General features: G+C 34.0%; 1 long non-coding RNA gene across 1 annotated transcript; it reads right to left on the bottom strand.

The window, feature by feature from the left end:
• Positions 1-2,577: 2,577 nt before the first annotated feature.
• Positions 2,578-3,423, bottom strand: LOC107902057 (uncharacterized). The gene is made up of 2 exons (XR_001685578.2): positions 3,288-3,423; positions 2,578-2,933 (listed from the first exon to the last, which is right to left on the bottom strand). It is a non-coding gene; the product is annotated as an uncharacterized lncRNA (long non-coding RNA).
• Between the last annotated feature and the right edge of the window lie 3,846 nt (positions 3,424-7,269).

The raw sequence follows: 7,269 nt of genomic DNA, 5'->3' as shown, positions 1-7,269 counted from the left end.
CTAGCTAAACTAGATAAGTCAAATGAATCCTGAAGAAAAATGAGAGTGAACAACTCACAAAGTTTGTAATATTTCATAAAATTATCAAAGTCAAGTTGTGTAACCTTTTACAATGGCATGATAAAACAATTTATAGACCTAGAATACTAATGGTCAAATTTTTCCACTAATGGCTTACATGCATAAGGCCATTGTAACGCGTAGGTTTGTGCAAGTGTACATAGTCGCTATCAAGTAATAAGTAGGTATCAAGTTATCGTCTCCACAAGGATTGTATTTGTGTTAAGTCACTTAATTTGTAAAATTATATTAACAATTTGGTAAATAAAAACACAATATAGTTGAAAAGTGGTGATTAAAATATATTAAACTAAAGGCAAGGATCCCTAATGCAAATTATCTTAAGTATGAAAACTAAATTAAATAGATTTTATTAAAATTAAACACAATTTGCAAGAATTATAACATAAATAAACTAGGACAATTACTTTAATTAAACTCAATTTATTATCAACATGCTTAATAACATTCGAAAAACAATCCATGGCAACTCGATCTTTCATGGGTTTGGAAACCACATTAGGTCCTTTCAGAATCCTTTACTTAGTAAATATGCATTTTACTGATCCTTATTTACTAAGGGTTTCTTAGTATTCGTGTGAAGTAACAGGGACGTGTCAGGTTTGAAACAATTTAATCACACAAATCTAAAAACTATGCAGATAACAGAGCTTGGTCAGAGTTGTTATGCTACCTACAATTTAATCAGGTTAGGATCTAAATTGAGCATGCACATTTCAATTATGTGTCCATTAGCCGTCGTCTGGTCAGGATCACTCAGCTAATTCAGGTGCATTCCAATCGCGTATGAACGAAATACAGACTTGATTTTAATTGAAAACATGATCGATTGAGGCACAAACATTATAAGCATGGATCAAATCAATATTATATAATCAAAGAAATCATCCTAGCTTAAATAAAATTAAGCTAACATTGTTGTAAATAAGAACAAAGAACACATAGCAAACATATTTAGATTAAATTAAAGAAAAGAAAGATTAAACCCATTTCAGAGTGGCTGTCAGCCAAGACTCTGATTGACGAAGCTCATTTGCTTCTTTGCTTTGCTCCTTTGCTGATGGTTCTCCAAGGTGGCCGACCAAGGGTTCTTTAAGAGGCTAATTTTGCTAAAAATCTTATGCAAGGATGATGATAGGCGTGAAGGGGAAAGATAGCTAAGAGAGTTGAGAGAGGAGAGAATGATGAATGAGTGAGGGATGATTGAAAAAGTGAGAAATGAGCTCTTATTTATAGGTAAGGCAAGGGAGCTAGTTTGCTAAAAATAGGAGTGTCCATATTTTGAAACTTCTTCCAAGGATGGCCGGCCATGAATTGAGGAAATGTGGCTAATTTTGCTTGATTCTTGGTCAATTTGAGTGCCACCACAACTAAGGACTAAGACTCGATCACTAGCAAATCTTCAGAAAAATCTCTAATTTTTTTAACTCTTCAAGGACCTTGTGTAATTAAACCAAAACTTGATTTATGATCAGCCATGTGCAGTTGAAAATTGGGTTGACTTGGTCCCCAATTTGGACGATTTTGCAATTAGAAGAAAGCTCTCAGACCTGTCCAAAAATAGTAGATAGTTTAGAGGACCAAATAATATAATTTTAGTCACTTCAATTAATTAATTAAAACCCAATTTATTAATAAAATATTTAAAATGAATTATTAAATATAAATATAAATTTTATTATTTAATTTAATCATGCATGACCCACTTTATAGCTTAAAAATATAATATGTTCAAACTAATATAAAATAAGTCATTTTATGCATGAAAACTATATAATAAAGCATAAAATCACATTTTAATAATTTCCATGTCCTAATTTCATATTTTCACATATTTCATTAATTTATTAAACAATTACTTGGTTTTAACAACAAATTTAAGTAAAAAAGTGATGAATTATATAGAAAAAGTCCTATATATTTTTCAGTTTACAGTCGTACAATGTATATTGTAGATACATGAATAGTTGGGTGTAATATATGACCAAATGGTCACATTCTTCATCTTTGGTCATTCATGAATCATTTGGGTTGTTGAAGAGTAAAGTCGTCCCCCTTAGGAACTGTATGGATGGATAAATTCATTACTCTTGAGTAGATTCATGAATGATCACATTCAATGTTTCCATTTTAATGTAAAACTCCTCCCCTTGCCATTCATGCACATGGATGATCCTTAGAATTAGGCCAAACATCAGGTGCATGAATCCATGTATTTGGCTCCTTCATATGAATGGTCACGTTCACCAAAAATGATGGCATGTGTTTCAAGATTCCTTGAATGTACTTGTACATTCATTCGACCTTAATGAGAATTCATGATGATCTTTATATGGCCAGCTGAATGGTCCCTTTACATGTGAAAGCTCGGTTATGAAGAGACTTTGAGTGTGAACAGCAAGCACTGAATAATCTCTTGAATGTTTAGCTAATCAGCTCACAACTATTGGCAATGGATGCATGAACAATCAGCTAAGTGAATGCACCAAACAACTCTAAAAAATATATGCACAATCGGGTGCATGTTCTTCATTAAATTGGCTTTATTGAAGTTGGAAAATACATGAATGTCCAGCTGAAATAAGTTCCCATCGTTCTTGCACAAGCGGGTGCATGCTCCACAATAATTAGTGTAATAGGCCATTTTTGCCCGGGCCCAAATAAATACATAATCCATTTTTACAAATAACCTAAACCCATTAAACCAATTCAACCCAATAAAGACCAAACCATTAACCCTAGCCCAATTACAGAGTGGCCCAAAAAGTTCAAAGATCAGCAGAAACCCCAGGCAGTTTTCCCAGCGCCGCACACGTCCTCATGTCGCAGCAACTGTCCCGTTGCTCCACATTCTTGCTCGCACGTCCAGTAGCCCCGCACAACGCACGTTTTCCATACACATACAACAAACAATCGATAATGGCAGAAAATATGACAAAATTGTAAATGGGGGGAAGTTTTCGAGGGCTTGTTTTTTATTATTATTCGGCTATATAAGGGCCAATCGATCTTTGTAACGAGTTTAGCAAATTTTTTTTGTACCGAAATCAAAAAGAAAATATACAGAAAAATATTTTTGAAGGTGGGATTTGGTTTTATTTTTCTCTGTTCCTTTACTTTTTTTTTAAAATTTATTTTAGTTTTTTTCTTTTGCTTCTAAAAAACAACAAATAAACAAAACGAGGAAGGGAGTAAAGGGAACTTACCGGTGTGGCGTCGTTGAAGCTCCTTTGTTTCATCGCCATAGGAGCAGAGGAGGGCAGAAGGAGAACATTACGGTGCAATGTCAAAGAAAGAAAGAAAATGCTCTTTTTAGGGTTTAAAAAGGGGGTTTTTGTTTGATTTTAAGTTGATGGGTTATTTATAATTTAGGCCCTTCAGTTTTTTATGGTTTTCAAAATCACAGTTTTTTCTTTTTTTATTATTATTTTCAAATTTTTCCATGAAACATTGTTAATGTTTTGATTTAATCCAATGTTGCGCATTGTTGTGCAGTGTTTTTTGGGTAATTTACTCCTTCAGTCCTTCCCCTGTTGCGCATGTTTTGAATTACTCCTTTTTTTGTTTTTATTTTCAAATTCAGCTCTCAAATTTTGTTGTTTTTTTAGTCTAATCCTTAATTTGCTATTTTGGGTTTTTTTATATATTACATTATTATTACTGAATGATTATTAGTTTATTATTATTATATTATTTATTTTTATTATTATACTTACCGCATATGCATATTAACACACGTTTTTTTTATTTCTTAAATGTTGTAAATATATATACTATATACATATCATATATTTTATTATTACTTTAGTTTTCTTAGCTTTATGTACATATGTATGCGTATATATTCGTATTTTATAACACTTATATATTTCCTCTATCTTATAGTCCAAATATTTTTTATAATATGTATATATATATACCTACATTATTCGACACTTTTATAAATATAACTTTCAAATCTCTTTTATATATGCATATATATCCATATTTTTTTTAAAAATTACTAGTATATTATGTTTATAATTTTATTTTTATTTTATAAATTTTATTTTATTTATTTTAATTTTGTTATTTTTGTTATTTTTGTATCATGTATATATATGCATCAATATCTTATCATACTTTTTAAAAATAAATATTTTGATTTTATCAAAACATTAAAATTATTTTTTATGATTCAAAGGTTTTCAAAATAAAAACGATATTCAAAGTTAGGGATTTTCGAGGAAAATTGAGCCCTAACGTATTGGGTTTCGATTTTCTTTGTTAATTCCAAATAACCGAGAATATTCGTTATTTAAAATATAAACAAAAATCATTTTCGGGAATTTAATATGTTATGTCCTAACGCATTGGGCATGACATATTGCTTTCTCGAAATGAAGATTTTCTTTAACAATTTAATGAAAAAGCGATATTCAAATTCGGGGATTTTGAGAAATTGTACCCTAACGTATTGGGTCTCAATTTCTTCACATGACTTGAATAATTGATTATCCTTTTCAGATTTCAAAATTTGAGTTCAACAAAATCTTTTTAATTTTCGACACCAAGACATTAAATAATCAATTTGGTACCGATTTTTGGGCGTTACGAGGGTGCTAACCCTTCCTCGTACGTAACTGACTCCCGAACCTGTTTTCTCAAATTTCGCAGGCCAAAATTGTTTTTAAGGTGAACCGATCACACCTCAATCAAGGATCGGTGGCGACTCCAATTTTTGTTTTTAAAGTCGATAACTAAATTATTGTTTTTCAAAAAATGGTTTTGACAGCTTGGCGACTCCACTGGGGACTTCGAGAGTCGAGCCATAAATTGATTATTTGGTGTCTTTTTGTCGAAAATTAAAGTTTTTTTTTAAAAAAATCATAATTTTCCTTTGCATTCATTGATTTTCATTGTTTCCTTTATTGGCTCATTAATCAATGACCTTAATTCAGCCTTCTTCTCTTTCTTTTGCTCTGCTGCAAGGACTTTTCCCTCCACCGACTCTGTTTTAGCATTTATCCAACCACAGTACTCATCGGCATTGGTATAAGAACCTGTCTTTTGGTTTTCTTTCTCAACCCTAACTGAAGCTTCTTTCCCCGAAACCGTTACCTCGCATTCATAATTCCAAGGGACCTTCTTGTTATCCTTATACAAAAACTTCACCGGCTTTTGAATAACAATCTTCAGTGTCATTTGTGCCCTGACTTCAGTAACCCTAGGGCGCGAGATGATTATCTTCGGAATCCTCGTTTCTGACTCCGATGCGCATATATTTTCTTTTCTTTCTTCCTCTTCAAAAAACTCCATTTCTCCAATATCCATCATTCTTTGGATCAGAGATCTGAACTTCTCACATCCCTGAATTTCATGTCCCACCTCATGATGGAACTCACAATAATTTTGGGTCTCGTCACTCTCCACCACATCCGAAACAATCAACCCTCTTCTTACCATTTCCTTCCAAACCCTTCTCAAAGGGATCCTTACTTAGCAATATTCTCCTTGACCTTCTTCCTCGTACCTTCACCTACCATGTTTACCCTGCATCAGTATGTTTGGGTAATGGATTTTTCGTACCAGATGAATCATCTATCTTGACAACACCCATCTGAATGAGCTTCTCAACAAGCTTTTTAAAAGTAGTACAATTGTAACACCCCGAACCCGAAACCGACACCGGAGTCGAACACGAGGTGTTAACTGGCTTTAACCTCTTACAAAATTTATTTTCCAGACACTGCCCAATCTGTGTACTAGTCGTTTTAAAAATCATATCTTGAGTTTCGTAACTCGAAAATCAGTTTCGTAATTTTTCCCAGAAACTAGACTCATGTGCCCATCTATGTATTTTTTTCTAGAATTTTTGGTTGGGACAATTAGTACAGTTTATTAGTCAAAGTCCCCCAAGTTGCAGGGGTCGACTACACTGACCTTTGCCCATTACGACTTGGATATCTCCCTGCACGGGGCTTCAATACTGTTTCCGTTTGTTTCTATGAAAACTAGACTCAGAGAGGAATCTGTACATATATGGTACGACCCCTAATTATCTCTGATTAATTTATAATGAATTTCCAAAGTCGGAGCAGGGAATCCAGAAACCGTTCTGGCCCTGTCCCACTAAAATCTGATTATCTCTTAATATACTGCCCATATGATCTTTTCGTTACCTCCTCATGAAAGCAGACTCATCGAGCTTCGATTACATAATTTATTCATCAATTAATTCCACTCCTACTATTTTTAGTGATTTTTCAATCTCATGACACTGCTGCTGCCAGCATCTGTTACGAAAGTAACTAGGTCCATTTCATGCCTACCCTTGATCCAATTCAATCGAACATTCGTGCCATTTTCGCATGGCTTAAAGTTTACATGCCATAATTCAAACACAACGTACTAGCTTATACATGCCAAAATGATCTTCTAAACACACTAAGAAGAAAGTACCAAAACTTGCTATCCGGTGTGATGACTATACGGCCTTTCACCCATCCTACGATAAATTTTATGTACGTGACTTCAAGTATATATGTCACATAGGTTCGAACTTACCGAGCTCAACACCAAGTATAAGCATAGCACCTATTAACCACGTGCTCAAGACACTTACCCGACCCGCTGTCCGCGATCGACTCGATAGTGTCGCACACATAGTGTCCATAATGATTCACGAATGTATATTGAGCCCGCACACTCAGTGCTATACAATCAACTCGCACACTTAGTGCCACGTAATCAAATCGCACACTTAGTGCTACATAGTTAGACTCGCACACTTAGTGCCGCATGGTCAATTCGCACACTTAGTGCATCATATTCATTTCGCACACTTAGTGCAACATAGTCGAATCGCACACTTAGTGCTGTACAATTTAATCCCGCGCACTTAGCGCCAATCTCATGGTCATAAATGGTTATCCCGCACGTTTAGTGCCGAGATCAACAACTCAGTACATCTTACCTCTTTTCATTCATTCAACAATTTCATCATCACATACGTACATGCATATATATATATATGTATATTTATTCATTCCAATCAGCATCAATACATACACATTATGACCATTTGAAATAATACCCACTACATGCTTAATGACTTACTTTATGTTGGGTAAAATAATTCCGAGTCGGCTACTCGATGACCTTTGATTTCCCCTTGTTGGACGCCTCTCCTTTAGGTTCTTGAGCTTA

This window comes from Gossypium hirsutum, chromosome D06 (assembly GCF_007990345.1).
Source record: "Gossypium hirsutum isolate 1008001.06 chromosome D06, Gossypium_hirsutum_v2.1, whole genome shotgun sequence".
Classification (NCBI taxonomy): Eukaryota; Viridiplantae; Streptophyta; class Magnoliopsida; order Malvales; family Malvaceae; genus Gossypium; species Gossypium hirsutum.
This window is presented reverse-complemented; position numbering and strand designations above follow the sequence as displayed.